This window comes from Saccostrea cucullata, unplaced genomic scaffold, assembly GCF_032062105.1.
Source record: "Saccostrea cucullata isolate Sc308-1 unplaced genomic scaffold, CSIRO_AGI_Scuc_v1 ctg9835, whole genome shotgun sequence".
Lineage (NCBI taxonomy): Eukaryota > Metazoa > Mollusca > Bivalvia > Ostreida > Ostreidae > Saccostrea > Saccostrea cuccullata.
In genome coordinates this window covers 6032-23914 of record NW_026924822.1, presented here as the reverse complement: position 1 = coordinate 23914, position 17883 = coordinate 6032, and the positions used below count along the sequence as shown (strand labels likewise).

Sequence of the window (17883 nt, the reverse complement as noted above, 5' to 3'; positions counted from 1 at the left end):
ACACAACATAATATTCATATTTCTGAATAATTATAGATTTGAATCAAATGTAATAAAAAAAGAAAGAAAATGCATGTTTGAAAGAAAGATTTAGTTGCACGAGTACGCATTTTTACACTGTGCCAATTTATGCAGAATAAACATGAAATAAAAAGCACTAAAACCCGTAAACACACTTTGAAATTATTATCATTTGAATGGAAAAAAACAATCAGCGTCTTTGATTTGCAGGTTTTATGCAGACTTTGATGCATGTCGAGAAAACGCGTCGAACGCTGTAAACGTACCCATACCTGGTAATAAGATCACTGCATCAGTTCGAAGATGTGCACAAGTCAAGTGATATACACTCTGAATTCCATTTATTATGTTCCCCAAACGAAGTTGGGGAACATATTGTTTTTACTCTGTTTCTTATTATTAAGGTCTTCCGACTTCCTTCGGAAGACCTTACTGTTTTTCTTCTGTTTCCTATTATTATTATTATTCCCTTTTCATAGTACACGTGATTTCTCCGAAACTACTGAACCGATTTCAAAGATTTTTTCAGGAATGATGCATTGTTGTAATATCTCCAGACCTTTTTTTCATTTTTTTGAAAATCACTTCCGGTCGCATTTTTTGTCCGATTTTCTTTTTTTAAGTTGTCATTTTGTCCAAGCATCTTCTTGTAAACCACTCAAGATTGAATCATGATATTTTCAGGGATTATAAAACATCTTATTGAGTTATGCATGACGTCTTTTAATTTCGCATCCGTCACTTCCGGTCGACACAGGAAGGGATGTTTAATTTTAAGATTTTTTGAAAAATTTAACGGGATTGATTAAAGGCAAATAGAACATATATTTTTATTCACAATCCTCAACAAAAAGCATCCATCAGAAGTACTTCCGGTAAAAACCGGAAGTAGTCGAAAATTCAAAGTTTTTCCTTTGAATCAAAATAAATCAAATAAAACGATTGAATTTGGGTTTTTCAATTTTTTTCTGACTTGCTGACTGTGATGTCAGCCGGCAATAATGCCGGAATTGTCAAAAGTCGTCAAATGACGTCACTTCCGGTCAAAACCTGTAATTACTTTTGCACCGAGAATAGTTTGGCAAGAAATATACAACAAAAGTTGTGCGTAATTATGAGAGCTTTCATATAAGATTAAGGAAAAGGGGCTGGCCCCTATAATTAGGCCAGGGGTAAATAGGTCATAAACGTTTTTTTTTTCTGAGAGCTAAAAATATCAATTTTTTAATGGTAACAGTTATACTATGAAAAATTTTATCTGAAATCATTTCGAATTGATGAAAAACCCTGTCATTTGGTATAAAGATAAACAAACTCCAAACTATATTTGTTTTTTATAAAACAAATATGTGGGAAACCTTACATGGACAAGTTGTCTAGCTACTGTAGCCAGCCAAGCCTTTACTGTTATCAATCCTCTGGAGCATTATTCTAAGCAAAATTATCCGATTTATATATTCTTGTGTGAATTGTTTACGAGGAAATTCCGACTGTCACAGTAATAAACAAGGATGAACACTCCTGACTCTGTTTCGGATTCCCCAGTGATAATTGTATCGAATGATTAAAGAGCTGACGGTTACATTTTAATTTATGATTGGCGTGGACCATGGGAATGAATTCGAAGGTAAGATTTTTGTTTACCTAAAATTTACATTATATTACTATGGCAGCTTAGAGCATTTATCAGCTGTCGATAGTTTTAGAAATACACAGACACAGCGATATATTAACTGTTTTACAGTTCAGACGCTCTCAGTTAGCCTTTTAAAATCCCCACAGCTTTAAATTTTATTTAAATATGTGTGAGCATGTAATTTCAACAAGACTTGCTTTCAACATGTTCAAAACAAAATGTTTTTCAACTAAATAAATAATATGTTGACGGGTGTGATGTTAGGGTACGATAAGCATGGTAAGGGTACTCCTACAAGTAAGAGCCTCGGTTAACGTCCCTACGCTCCTTATATACCTCGGACTCTTACATCCGAAGGCCATTTTCTAACGAGCACGTTCCGCCTTAGACTTTGGGCGGAACGTATTATGCGTGAAATAAACTGTTAACAAATAATTTTCAGGTACCTACGTGTTTGCATGGGGTATGAAAGTCACAAGAAATAATAAAAATCCATTTAATTCAGTGTGCATTATTGTTAATTAATGAAAATTGTCATTATTCCAATTTGTCACCAGAAGTACTTTCGATTTGACTTCACATTAATTTTGCGGATTGCTTGTCAGAAAACGAAATTTTTGTTGCATTTCACTGTTTTCGTTTCGTCAGATTTTCTGAATTCCAATTCCGAATTTTAAACAGACGACTTGTTTCAATATTTCTGCTTCGATTTAAAAAATAATGGATTTATTGCTAATACCAGAGGTTAACAGTGTTTTATGCGTAAGTTTTATCGTAAATATTGAGTATTTTTTTATTTTGTATCATTTGTTAATATACAAAGCCTTATTTCTTAATAAAATAATTTTTTCCACTTGGGGTTTCTGCGGCGAGAATTTTTACAATGGATGCTAGAGGTTACGGGACGCCAAGTCAAAATTATCTTGCCGTGAACCTCTAGCATGCTGGAGTATGGTAAGGGCAGATACTTATTCACTTTTAATTTAGATCAGGCTTGTCAAACCACACGAGACATTTGGTGCATCGATGCATGTTCACATGGACTGAGTTCAATTCAATTTATTTTAATTCGAATTAATTTACTGCGCATTAAATTACTTTGCATTAGCTCCTTGTGAACACTAACATGACTAAGGTAAGCTAATTCCAATTAAATTTTGAGGCATGTGAAATGGCAAAATTAAGTCAAATGCTACATGTTGGTGGTCAGCTTTAAGTACTTGTGCTATTTTTGAGTGAAAAACTAAGGAAAATATAGTGTTAATCACTAGAATGTGAAAACAGACATTGTGACATTATGTCAAATACATCTGTTTATGCCTAAGGTGACATGATTTGTAAATGATGTCATAAAAGCCTAACTGAAGCCTGCATGACTGTCAAAGTAAAATTTTTATTCGATTTGGTTACTTTGCATTATAATTAGCTGTCATGTGAACACAGTTTGATTCGCATTAGTTTGATTTGCATTTAATTTAGTTTACTTCGCAATAATTTACTGCGAATTAAACATGTTAAACTCTCCGTCTGAACAGGGCACTAGACTCTAAAGTCACATGACGTCGTAGTGTAAGTTTGGCCTACAATACCACTTTAAAGCTTGAATGTAGCTCAAAGAAGCAAAGCACTGTGGGTCCAAAGTTACTGCAGAAAAAAATTTAGTATAATTTATTGACAAAAAAATTGCACACAATATAATATTGCTCAGTTAATTAAATCAATATTTTATTATGTCATATGTATGTTTCTTAGTTAAATTGCAAAAGAAATTTGTAAAAAAAAAAAATGTAATAGTAGACTTTGCTTTTTTTGTGATAAGGCTGCAGAAATGATTTGTTTGTTAATTAGTCTATTGAAAATTTTTCAGTCATTTTATGATGCCACCACTTGGGATAGTAAGCTGCAAATATAGACTTGTACTCAGCACTTATTGCCTTTGAGAAGTAAGGGATCCTTTTCGTGCCAACACCCACACCTACTCAAACTGTGACACAGAATCTCGGTTTATACAGTCTCTTTGGAGTAACCTGTCTCTAGCATTTAGCAGTAAGTATCAGCTTCTTATTGATACTTTGATTGATAATGTTATCAAGAGAATCTCACTCATTCACTCATTTAATATATACTGGTGAATAGCTTCAATATGGACCTTTACCACTGTTTACTTGGAACTCAGGGTCATTATCCTAACATCTACTGTGAGGTTTTTAGGGTCTAATTCACTACAAATGTTGGGTGCATGGTTAGGGAACATAACTGCGTACATGTTTTTGTCTTAGGTTTGATGCAGTGAATTAAAATCAAGCCCAGTTTCATGATTATACATAGCGATTGCCCTACCACTAGGCTACCATAACAGACAATGATGTATTTGGGTTATATAGTAAAAAACGCTTAGGCAAACACTTATAATGAAAAGAAGCTTATCGAAAATTGAATTTTATTCCCAGTCTTTTTAAAATATATATGGAAAACTAAATGGTGTCCTGATAAGGCAATTTGTTAAAGTGTGTGTTAGGAACAATGTGCTAACACAGTGTTCTCAACACTGTTAGGCTAAGGCAACTTAGAACAACATGCAGTTGTGCTGATGCTCAACATGCTGCCATGCTAAGGCCATTCCAAGTTTTTTCTATGTTTAGCGTCCGTGTGCGCCTTGGTTTTTGACACCCCATGTTAGAAAAAACATACAACATCAGGAGTCCTGAAATTGATTAATTTAGGCAATGTTGAATTTGTCAATTTCTCCAAATAATTCTGTACAGTAAGTTATATTTGGTGTATTGTAAGCATTTATTCCCTTGTTTTTGCTTAAGAATAGACATTTCTTCTATTAAAGTAGTTTAGTTAGATCAAATCATTGAAAATCATTTTAATCCTGTGTTTTATGTTTTGGCTTCTGTGTTGTTGATCTTTTTGCGAATAGATTGGTAGGTTTTTGAAAGATGGGTGGACGCTAAACAGAGAAAAAAACTTGGAATGGCCTAATACAACTTTACACAATCCATTTATATGTGTAAGCTTGACGGCGTAGTGTAAACAGCCTGCTGAAACTTTGTTACAAACGCACTAAGTACATTGTCACCGTGTTGTCATAAGCACACTAGCCCATTCTCATAAGCGTGATAGCACATTTTTACTTCACGCTAGTATGTAAGTGTCTTAAACAATTAGCATGCTGTCATAAACTTAGTAGTATGGTGTTTTAAATGAGCTAGAGCAGCATTGTTACTTTGCGCTAGCTCATTGTTTCTTATGCGATGCTGTTTTGTCACTTCATTAGTGCATTGTTCCTAATGTGCTGTAACACCTTTATGAATGGCCTTATCCTGACACATAAAAAATCATAACCAGATACCATCTTTCTGACTGATTAGTCGGTTAACAACTGTTAACCATTACCATTCCTAATAAATTTTGACATGAACAAGTTATGTACATACCCTTTATTTGAAATCATGAAAAATTAATATGTTATTTATTACATCCTCAAATGACTGCCTGTAAACCTAAATTTATAAATGATTATAGAGTAGTTTTACAAATAATACACATGCAGAAACGTGACAGTATACATTTATTGACTGAGTTCGAGGGCAACATGCGTTTTGTCGGACCAAAGAACCAAACTGTCTGCCCGAGGCCTTTAGGCCGAAGGCAGACAGTCTGGTTCGAGGGTCCGACAAAACGCATTTTGCCCGAGAACTCTGTCAATAAATGTTTTGTTATACCTTTCATTTTATTATATATTTTTTGACATACATTTATTTTGTACTATATTCCGTAATGTAACATTAGATCTGTCATTGTTTAAAACCAAAGAATGAAAATGAGATTAAGCTCCGCCCATTCTGTGACGTAAGCAGTCCAACATCTCTCTGAGCGGTCCAACATCGATTTTTTTATGCCCGCTCAGCAAAACATTAAAAATGTTAGACTTTTTTCTGTATAGATTTGTATAGGAACAATTTTTTAAAGGTATAACAATATCTTATAACTAAGTTTGATGGTTTATCTTATCTGATAAGTTGTACTTTTAAAAAAATCAATTTCTTTTGATAGGTGTGACTGTCATCTGAGTACTGAAATTTGATGCCAAGCATGATCATGATTTGCCAGAAGAGCCTCTTTTGGGAGATGACAAAGAATAAACAGCAGAATGAATTTGAAACAATCAACTGAATCAAGTCTCAGTTTAAGAAGATGATTTTAAATATGTAACCGGTTCTTGTAGAAATTAAGATTAACAAGTCGGTACGGGGTTGGATTCGTTTATTCCATGGAGATAGATGAATTAAAGATGATATAAATAAGTTGAAAATCAATGGAAATAAATGGAAATCAATGGAAATCAACCCTAAAATAACAATAACAACGTATAAACACATAGACAACATAAAGACAAGCACATTCACTTTACAACACAAAACGATTTCAATTTAAACACATAAAACATTCATTTAGGCCATTACTTTACATTTGTACTAAACACATTCAAAGGGCAATAACTCTTTGAAATTCAAATTTACTAAAGATTATATTTCTTTTACATTTATCAATTATCTATTTACAATACTTGAAGAATATGAATTTAAACATACCAGTGTATGGAACTGAGTGATCACTTGATGGGGATTTAGAATCAATTAATTACATGATGACAGACCTAATGAATTAACAAATAATAAAATCATAATAATTCAAACTCAGATCTCAATTCTAAAGATCTACATGAATTAGATTAAAATATAACTTGCTCATATAACTTTCAATATATCAATCTTTACTTTTATAACTTTAAAACTTTCACTCTATCACATTCATACTTGTTTAGCAAGTTTAAGTTTAAAATACTTAATTCATTCACTATCTTTTAATTGAAGTTTATGATCATTTATTCAGTTTAAGAAAAGGTTTACTTACAGTTTATGGGTGTTTAATTTACTCCAAAATTTAATATCAGGTTTTTAATATAGACACACAGATCTCTGACAACACCCTTCTCAGAATGTAGCTATGAATAGATTGAAACAAAGGTTTTCCCGCCTGAATGGACAACTCAGACCACACAATAACAACTGACCAATGGAAAGGATGAATATAGACTACACCCTTATTTATAAATAGACTCTTCTATAAAACTTACCTTAACCCATAGTCTTTGGGTTAAACCATTATTTGAATAGGGATGTTTATAATTTTAAACAAAATATTAGTAATGTGCAGCGCTATGTAAATGCATGAATGAATGAATGAATGAAATTCCTGAAATAAAATAAATATAGCATTAATTGAAATAAAATAAAACTAAGTACAACTACCACAAACTCCCCCCAGCTGAGAAATGACGTCCCTGTCATTTACTACAGCAAAGCATAAAATGTAGTTGTATAAATTAATCCTTATTAACAAAACTGATGATGCTCTTCAATAACAGTGTTCTCTCCTCTGGAACATCTGTCATAAAATACATCTGTCTGAGCATATCTAATTCTCTGTGTTTGGTGTCGCTACTGATCTGGTAAACTTTATAGTCATCAAGATGTTTTGGTGGTTTGCGCTGCCTTGCAGATCTTCTTACTGTCACTTGTTCTTCTTCTCCTGACACTAAGCCACCACCCTCCTCTGTCTGGGGTGCAGGGATTTCCCGGGTTTCCCTCACTGGCTCTGGTCTGGCTTCTTCTCCTCTATCATCTGTTCTCTCCTCAGCTCTCTCTTCACTAATACTGTGTTGAGTATTGTCTAGAGCATGACTTCTCTTTGGTGGTACCGGTACCTGCAAAAAGTATTCATCATCTGAATCACTAAGATCTGCATTCTCTTCTACCTCTGCAACAGTTTCTTTGTGGTTTTCTGTCTTCTCTTGTGTTTGTTGTGCTTTCTTTAGTCTCGGTTTAGGCTTTGGCTTTTCTGGAATAATCTGCTGTTGGTCTGGATCAATGCATCCTATCGGCAACAGAAGATTTCGATGTAATGTTCTTGTTCTTCCAAGGCCATCTTCTCTTTGTACTCTATATACTGGAACCTCAGGGTTTGGCTGTTTGATGATTATGTATGCCTCTTCCTCCCATCTATCTGCAATCTTATGTTTACCGTCGAAGGCTACAATTTTCACCAAGACTCGATCACCTGTCTGTAAATTAGCACCTCTTACCTTCTGATCATAATACTTACCTTGTTTTTCTCTTGCTTTTTCTGCTGCTCTTAATGCTAATTCATATGCTGACTTCATCCTTGTTCTTAGATCTTCTACATATTTTGTCATGGTTTTCTTCTCTGGGTTGTTGATTCCAAAGGTAATATCTATGGGTAGCCTCGGTTCTCTTCCAAACATCAGCAAGTACGGTGATTGCCCTGTGCTCTCATGTCTTGTGATGTTGTAGGCATGTACCAGTGATGGAATGTGAGCTTTCCAATTAGACTTCTGACTTGGGTTGAGTGTTCCGAGCATGTCCATAAGAGTTCTATTAAACCTCTCACACATTCCATTGCCCATGGGATGATAGGGGGTTGTTCTGGACTTCTTCATCCCTGTTATACTACAAAGTTCCTTTATGATGTTACCGTCAAAATTGGCTCCTTGGTCACTATGTATCCTAGTTGGAAAGCCGTATTTAGTCATGAAGTTGGTGTAAAGGGCCTCAGCTGTTGTTCTTGCTGTCTGGTTCTTTGTAGGGATGGCCTGGGCAAATCTCGTGAAATGGTCCGTTATTATCAGGATATGATGGTAACCTCCTTTTGATGGCTCTAAGGTCAAGAAGTCCATGCACACTTATTCGAGTGGATATGAGGTTCTTATTGGCATTAGTGGTGCACGTTGATTGGTTGGTACTTTTCTTCTTAAACATCGTGGACAGCCTTTCACCCAGTTGTCATTGTCGTTGTTCATACCATTCCAGTAGAAACGATCCTTTACCAAAGAATTCAATCGGTCTCGTCCTGGGTGTCCAAAGTCATTATGCAGCATTTTCTTGTACTGTGTCTTTAGGAATCACCAGCTGTGTCTTCTCTTTGTCATCTATTTTTGTTTTCCTATATAAAATACCATCAATCAGGTGAAGGGAATGGAAGTTCCTAATCAAGGCTAGGGAATGGTGGGATGGTGGTAGATCTTCCATTCTCGGTTTCTTCCCTGACTTTACATAATGGATCCAATTTCTGAGAACTGCATCTTCTTTCTGTGCTTGTACCCAATCAACCTGTTTAAACTGACCTGGAATTTGTGTGTTTAGCTGGTTCACAATTTCTGAATCAAAAGACAATTTTTCTACATTTGGAATATCTAATTGAATAGAATTACAAACAGCCTTGAAACAATCATCTGAAATATAACAAGATTCAGTTGTCTGTCCTGTTAGTCTAGAGAGTCCGTCAGCGTCAGAGTTTTTCTTACCTGGCCGATACTGAATTTCTAGGTCAAAATTGGCAAGAGCTGCCAACCACCTATGTCCTGTCGAATCTAATTTAGCCGTTGTGAGGACATAGGTGAGTGGGTTATTGTCCGTCAGTACCCTAGTCTTACTTCCTAGCAGATAATCTTTAAATTTGTCACACACTGCCCACTTCAGTGCTAGGTATTCTAATTTATGGGCAGGGTAATTCTTCTCTGCTTTTGTCAGTCCTCGGCTGGCGTAGCTGATAACTCTTTTCTGTCCGCTCTGATCTTGATAGAGGACCGCCCCTAGTCCTTGGTGGCTCGCATCTGTGTGTAGTTCGAATGGTATACTATAGTCCGCATAACCTAATACTGGGGGTGATATCAAAGCTTCCTTCAGATGTTGAAATGCATGTTGTTCCTCTGTGCCCCATCTCCACTTCTTTGCTACACTCTTTTTAGCTGCTTTCTTGCCTTCTGTTGGAATCGGCATTAATTGGCACAATGGTTTGGCGATCTTGCTAAAATTCTTGATAAATTTGCGGTAATATCCCACGAATCCCAGGAACTTCCTAACCTCTTCTGGTGTTGTTGGGGTAGGCCAGTTGATGACTTTACTGGTTTTGTCTGGGTCCGTCTCGATGCCTTTGTTGGAAACTATATGTCCTACGTATTTAACTCTTTGTTGGAAAAATGTACACTTCTTTTGGGATAATTTAAGTCCAGCATCTCTCAGCTTATCAAACACTTGTTGAAGTCGTTGTAGATGTTCTTCGAAGGTCTTAGAAAAGATGATAATGTCGTCTAAAAATATAAAACAGATGCTAAGATGTAGCTCACCAAGGCAGTCTTCCATTAGGCGTTGGTATGTGGCCGGGCTGTTGGATAAGCCAAAGGGCATGCGGTTGTACTCGTAGAATCCTAATGGGCCTACGGTAAACGCAGTCCTTTCCTTCTGACTTTCCTCTATCTCGATCTGATGGTATCCTGATTTGGCATCTAAAACGGTAAAATACGAATTCCCTGATAAACTGTCTAAGATGTCTTCAATTCGGGGTAAGGCATACGCATCTTTTTTCGTCTTGTTGTTCAACTGGCGATAATCCACGCACATTCTTAATTCTCCATTCTTCTTCCTTACTAAGACAACATTGCTGGAGAAGGGTGATTTAGATCTTCTTATCACTCCTGCTTCTAACAGCTGTTGTAGATGGTCTCTTACTTCTTTGTACATTGATGGTGGTATCCTTCTGTGTCTCTGTTTGAATGGCGTTGGATCTGTTAACTCAATTCTGTGTTTGACTGTTGTTACATGTCCGATATCTGTGTCTCCCTTTGAGAACATATCCTTGTTTCTCAGTATCATCTCTTGAGCTGCTAAGTACTCCTCTCGGCTTAAGTTATCTTTCGATATATTAAATGAGTCCTGTCCTGTGATTGTCATAAAATTGGTTGCAGTAGATTCCTCAGGCATTTCCTCCATTGTGACTGGCTGAATCTCTGCAATAAGACCTCTGGGTGGAACCTTCACTGTTCTAGTTGTAACATTACTAACTGTTACTATCACTGGTTCCTGTACTTGGTAGTTGTAGTCTATAAGGTTCGGGATAATGTCTAAATCCTTCGGAATAGATGATTTGACTGTTGGTTGTATGAGAGCTATCGTCTGTTGATAAGGGATCATTCTGTCCACAAAACCTTGGATTTGTACTTCTCCATTCGGTGGAATGATGATAGGTTCTCTCTCTGCTGACTTGATCAATCCTAATCTATAATTGTTCTTTGCTAATTCCCGTTCACGCAATGATAAACATCGAAATGTCAAATACCACGGTGTATGTAGATTAGCCTTCTGTAAGAATCTATCTCCATAATTGTCCTTGGTATCTTCCATCATGACTCTCAATACATTGGTTCCTAAAAGTATGGGAACAGTCCTGTGGTAGTTTGTATCATCAACAACTAGGAATAAGCATCTGTGTTCTTTACTATCTCCTAGGCCTTTGGATGAAATCTCTAACTCCACAGATCCTTTATAAGGCAAACTACTACCATCAGCACACTGTAGTTGGAATGCTTCTCTAATATCATGTATTTCGATGTCTTTCAAATATTGTTGATAAAATGACTGACAAATAGTTGATACTGTAGATCCTGTATCCAATAAAGCATTTGTTGTCAATCCATTAATATTCACTTCAACTTCTGTTGGTTCTCCTATAATCCCTGTTGATTGACGCTGTATTTGATTTCGACCTAACGTCCGCGTCTCAATGCAGGCCGAGATGGGTTTAAACCTCTCTTGTGATCTAGAAGAACTCTACAACCATACTGCACGTGACCTACTTGTCCACATCTATAACAGACAACTTCAGCATCATCTCTACTTCTGTATGAATTATATCCTTGATTTTGTCCGTAATCTCTAAATTGTTGTTGACCTCTTCCTTGACCCCAAAAACCTCTTCCTTGACCTCGAAATCCTCTTCCTTGACCCTGAAATTTTTCATTCATAAAGGGTTTCTGTGGTCTTTCTGTTTGGTACTTTTGACGAACTTCATTGATATCTTCCTTCATCTGGGACATTTTAGTATCCATTTTCTGTATCATAGCTTTCAGTTCATCCATCTGTGGGTTACTGACTATAGTCTGGATTGTTGCTTTTTTCATGTCCTTTTTTCTCAGTTTGTCTTGTTCCACTTTCCTTATTGCTCGTCTCAATTCATCAAAATTTGTTGACTCCTTGAAGATATGACCAGTAATGTCCTTCAAGTTTTCAGATAAACCATTCCAGAACATGTTACGTAGCATCTGATCTGTGTTCGTTGGAATGATTTCTTCATTCTGGATGACTTTATTAAGGAGATCTTCTAGTCGACAGCTCCACTCTGACACATCCTCTGTATCTCTCTGAGTTGCACTGTAGAATTGAGAAAGCAAATTTTCATTGTCATCTACTGTACCGTAGACACTCTCAAATCGGTGCATAATCTCCTCTAATGATGCATCAGGCCCAAGTCTCATAAGAACTCTGGCTGCATTTCCCCGCAATGATCTCCTCATGCTTTCCAAAAGTATGGCTGGTTTCACATCACTTTTCCTTAAACATTCTACTTCATACCGCCATAAGTCATATGAGGTGTCACCTTTCTTATCTCCAGAGAAAACTGGGAGTTTTGGATGATAAGATGAAATAGTTGTCGCAATTTCTGGTGAACTGTTGCTTGCACCTGAAGTTATGTCCCCTTGAGATAACTTTGGTGTTGTCCAATGTGCAAAACTTGTCATCCAAGCTTTTAGTTCCTTGGCGGTCTTTGCCTTTGGTTTCACTCCTAATTCCTTGAAAGCTTTTGCTAATTCTTGAAGTTCTGTTTCCGACATTTCTTTCGTTGTTTCCTGATCCTCCTTCATAATGATGGTTAAGTTGCGAAATTATCTCTAATTTCTTAATTACTTTACTTGCACTAATATGTACTAAGTTAACTATCTACTGTATAGTACACTAGTATTACACTACTATCTATTGCTAGCTAAACCTGTAAACTACTCTTAACCGTACCTAAGTTAATTGAACTACATCATAAATGTTTTTGAGTAATTCCTGAAATGAAGAAGTAATGAGAAGCTGAAAAAAAAATTAATTAAATTCTAAATTCTCTGAAACAAAATTTAATAATTATCAGAAATTCAGATAACTAGTATATCAATAACTAATCAATTCAATGTGCTGTCTAAGTAAACTAAATTGTATCAAATAGATAAACTAAATGCCTTAAATAAGCTTGAACTTAAATAAATAGTCTAACTTATACTCTATGAATTGTCTGTAAGTTCAACTAATCAATGTCTAATACTAAGAACTACTCTAAGTCTAAATCTAAATTTACTTAACTAAGTCTAATTATATTTTTCTTATGAGAAAAGAAAAAAAAAATAAATAAATAAAATGTCGCGTTATACAAGAAAAGAAACCGAAGCCCTGGGTTAAAGAAAAGAAACCGACACGGTGACCTATTGGTCAATGAACCTGAAAATAATGAAAATAAATTTGTATCCCAAATAAATCAATGCATGATTTCACACTGTTTTGTCAACAAGTGAAGGGATATACTAATGCAATAGGGAATGTAATGACAACAGACAATATGCCTCAGAAAAGCTCACTTGAAAAATTCAATCTTCAAACAGTGAAATGTTTCTATACACCTGTACCTGTACTGTAGTCAGTTTACAGCTAAGCTACATGTAATTCAGCAACTTACTGACATCAGCATGCCTGAACAAGACTGAAAAGTCAAATTGATGATGATGAAATGAATGATATGTTATCGCTGCAAGCAAAGCGCAGTGTAAGTAAACACAAATAGCTAAATGGGATACTGAATTTGATTGACCTACATTTTACTTCTAGGCTGAAATGAAGACTTTATTTATATAATGATGTAATCAACTTCAAACCAGATGCAAGATGGTCAGACTGCTTCCAAGAAATGAATAAACAAACCAAATACAAGACAGGAACTCTTATTTATGAATACCAGCTGAAAATTCACCAACAAATTCTTTTGCTAAAACGTGGTTTTTTGTTTACCGGATGTTGTTATCTGAATGTCAAGGACAAAGGAATTGGTTTAGTTTAATTTAGAAAATACCTTCCGGATATTTCCGGATGTGCTTTCAAAGCGTTATTTAGAAAACTTTTAAGTTTTAAGCACTCTCAAATGTCTTTCTCACTGACTCTGAATATATTTAAACACTGAAATGACGCAAAAATATAAATTCACAAAAGATAAACTAATCAAAATGAGATGACCTACTGTACAAAATAGAACAGCTGATACCGATCACGTGATCAAGAAAATGAGGCCAAATCTAAATATAGTGTTTACATTCACAGAACATGAGAAATAAACATTAAAACAGTCTTACCGGACCATGCATGGTAGTGAATTATCCAAATACACAAACACAACACAATTTCACGCATATAATATCACAAGCACAACACAAACACAAATATTCACATGTATACGGGTCTTGCGCAATTCCTAGAATGAACTTCCTGTGACGTCACAAGGCGCCGAATACGAAGTAATGGATGGAATGGCCAAGTCAGTGCACTTCTGGAGCGCGCGGGCAGAACCACCAGGTGTAATTATCTCCAATTTCCGTTGGGCGCCATTTTTGTAACCGGTTCTTGTAGAAATTAAGATCAACAAGTCGGTACGGGGTTAGATTCGTTTATTCCATGGAGATAGATGAATTAAAGATGAAATAAATAAGTTGAAAATCAATGGAAATAAGTGGAAATCAATGGAAATCAACCCTAAAATAACAATAACAACGTATAAACACATAGACAACATAAAGACAAGCACATTCACTTTACAACACAAAACGATTTCAATTTAAACACATAAAACATTCATTTAGGCCATTACTTTACATTTGTACTAAACACATTCAAAGGGCAATAACTCTTTGAAATTCAAATTTACTAAAGATTATATTTCTTTTACATTTATCAATTATCTATTTACAATACTTGAAGAATATGAATTTAAACATACCAGTGTATGGAACTGAGTGATCACTTGATGGGGATTTAGAATCAATTAATTACATGATGACAGACCTAATGAATTAACAAATAATAAAATCATAATAATTCAAACTCAGATCTCAATTCTAAAGATCTACATGAATTAGATTAAAATATAACTTGCTCATATAACTTTCAATATATCAATCTTTACTTTTATAACTTTAAAACTTTCACTCTATCACATTCATACTTGTTTAGCAAGTTTAAGTTTAAAATACTTAATTCATTCACTATCTTTTAATTGAAGTTTATGATCATTTATTCAGTTTAAGAAAAGGTTTACTTACAGTTTATGGGTGTTTAATTTACTCCAAAATTTAATATCAGGTTTTTAATATAGACACACAGATCTCTGACAACACCCTTCTCAGAATGTAGCTATGAATAGATTGAAACAAAGGTTTTCCCGCCTGAATGGACAACTCAGACCACACAATAACAACTGACCAATGGAAAGGATGAATATAGACTACACCCTTATTTATAAATAGACTCTTCTATAAAACTTACCTTAACCCATAGTCTTTGGGTTAAACCATTATTTGAATAGGGATGTTTATAATTTTAAACAAAATATTAGTAATGTGCAGCGCTATGTAAATGCATGAATGAATGAATGAATGAAATTCTTGAAATAAAATAAATATAGCATTAATTGAAATAAAATAAAACTAAGTACAACTACCACAAATATATCATATTTAAATTTTGATTTGAGAAACAGACATAAATCCAAAAATATGATTATATCAATTGCTTTCAGTTTTTCAAGATAAATAGATTTTGTTGCAAAATCTAATATGTTTAATTTGGAATAAATGTTCTTATAAATATTTGTCAGATCTTGCATGTTTACATCTGTATTGAGGTCTTCCGCTTCCAAGGGAAGACATACCAATTCTAATGGTAAAGATGATAGAGGTCTGTCTTCAGTGGCAATATATAAGATCTAATATGTGTATTTTTACAGTATAATTGAAGGAACATTGCTATCTTGGCATAAACAACTAAAGCATTAACAAATGTGCATGATTCAGAACAAAGGACATGTAATTTCAAACACAAGATCAAAGAGATGTCCAGCCACATTTCAAAGTCAACAAAGCACAAAATCTGTTTACAGTTTAGCTCATATGAGCTAAAGCTGTAGTAAAATTTTGAAAATTCACCCATTATCATCTTTATCTTAAATTCTTCAGAATTTCATTTCCTTCTCAGAACAACTGGACAAAGTTAAGTTAAACTTGGCACAGAGCATTCTTTAGTGTAGATTTCTGTGATTTAGTGATTTTCATAGGGTCACATTGACCAGCATTTTTCTCAAAATTGCTTTTAGACAGAAACATAATATTTTCAGTGATGATAGAGCTACATGTGCTGATGTGACACATACCTCTCTCTTTCTCCGGAAGTGCAGCACGTCGGCGCTCGCTATGGCTTGTAAAAAATCCCATCGGGGATTTAGAAAATGTTCACACCTTTTCTGCAATATCTTTTTACATGTTAATATTTTGTAAAGACATTAAGAACAAAAGTTGTCAAGAATATCACGATCTTTCAAAGGATATCAACTATAAAGGGCTTGCCCCTATAATTAAGGACTTAGAGGGACCAAAATTTTTTCCTTAATATCTGAAAAAAAAATTTGAATTTGTTATACGTCAAAGAAGCAAAGTTGTTCAAAATGTCAAGCTTAATCTATTGAATTCGTCAAAATGCGTCTGGTGACGTCGCTTCCGGCCAAACCGAAAGTCATCAGAAAGTGCATATTTTTGTCATTCTTGACAAGGTTTTGGGTAACATATATCACTGAAGGCATTAAACTTAATTTTTTGTCAATTCACATCACTTTTGGTCAAACCAGAAGTAGCCAAAAAAGCTTATTTTGAAGGTTTTGACTCAAAATTGAAAATATAAAGTCACTGGAGACAACTTAGCTCATTGCTGTCTTTTTGTTGACGTCACTTCCGGTCAAAACAGGACGGAAGACCTACTCGTTGCTTTGCAACGAGCTTTGCTCTAGTTATTATTATTTTTCTTCTTCCTGGGAAAATTTTGTCCACGAGTGATCTTGTTAACTACACATCCGACTAAGGTAAAATGTTTTTAGGGTTAGTAGGCATGTTATGTAGAGTTGCCGAACGAAGGTCATTTTGCGCGCACGTGCTTGCAAGAGCGGGCACGTGCAACACGTGAAATGACCAATATAATGAATCCTACCGTAACTTTTCTATTTTTTGATGAAATGTTTTGAAACTCATAATATAAGGATATATTAGTAGTATAAATAAGATGACGTGGTCAATATGGCAAGATCTCACGCGCATGCACGTGCGCTTCCCTCTGATTGGCTGAAACTAAAGTCTCAATATCTTTCTTGTTTCTTGTCATAATCTTTTGAAATTTTGAACATAGTCCTATATTATGAAGATCTACAGCATGATATATAAAAATTTTCATGAAAGCATGCGCATGCGTGTGTGCTGTAATCTGATTGGCTGAAATTTTAAATGGCTATATCTCCTTTGTTTTTTGACGAAATGCTTTGAAATTTAAAACATAGTCATGCATTAGGATATACTAAAATATGAAATAGAAAAAAATTCATGAAATCATGCGCATGCACGTGTGCTGCAATCTGATTGGCTGAAACTTTAAATGGCTATATCTTCTTTGTTTTTTGACGAAATATTTGGAATTTTAAAATATAGTCATTCATTTTGATATCCTTCAATACGATAAATATAAAAAATTATGAAATCACGCGCATGCATGTGTGCTGCAATCTGATTGGCTGAAACTTCAAATGGCTATAACTCCCTTGTTTTTCAACCAAACAGGATTGGATTTAGAACATAGATAAATATAAGAGACTCCTACAAGAAGGTCAAGTCATTATGCACGTGCGTGCAAGTCCGTGCACGTGAAATAAGTAAAATTAAAAATACACTCGAATGAGTGCATTTTTAATGCTTTTGGATTAAATGCTTTGATATTAAGTATATTAAAATTTTAGATAGTGTAGACAAGATAATATGGTCGTTACGCACATGAACACGCGTGCAATGCCTATTCTAAAATATATTTAGTTTTTTTCCGGGAAGACCTTGATTAAGTCTAAATTCCATAAAGTATTTCTTATTTAATAGAGATTACAGGGAATATGGCACCAAAAGGGAGTTGGGGAGCGTTTGGGGAACATCTGTAACGGTCCCCGTTACAATGAGCACTAGTTGAAATATGCAT

At 34.9% G+C, this 17883-nt stretch overlaps 2 long non-coding RNA genes across 3 annotated transcripts; one reads left to right on the top strand and one right to left on the bottom strand.

Annotated features, from left to right (window-relative positions):
* Positions 1–1528: 1528 nt before the first annotated feature.
* On the top strand, positions 1529–5815 carry LOC134267384 (uncharacterized). The gene is made up of 3 exons (XR_009992146.1): positions 1529–1648; positions 3525–3703; positions 5720–5815. It is a non-coding gene; the product is annotated as an uncharacterized LOC134267384 (long non-coding RNA).
* Positions 5816–5877: 62 nt separating this feature from the next.
* Positions 5878–15167, bottom strand: LOC134267383 (uncharacterized). 2 transcript variants are annotated; one of them, XR_009992144.1, is made up of 4 exons: positions 14603–15167; positions 13962–14358; positions 6259–6323; positions 5878–6014 (listed from the first exon to the last, which is right to left on the bottom strand). It is a non-coding gene; the product is annotated as an uncharacterized LOC134267383 (long non-coding RNA). The 2 variants fall into 2 exon arrangements; XR_009992145.1 differs by having other exon boundaries at positions 5878–6323.
* Between the last annotated feature and the right edge of the window lie 2716 nt (positions 15168–17883).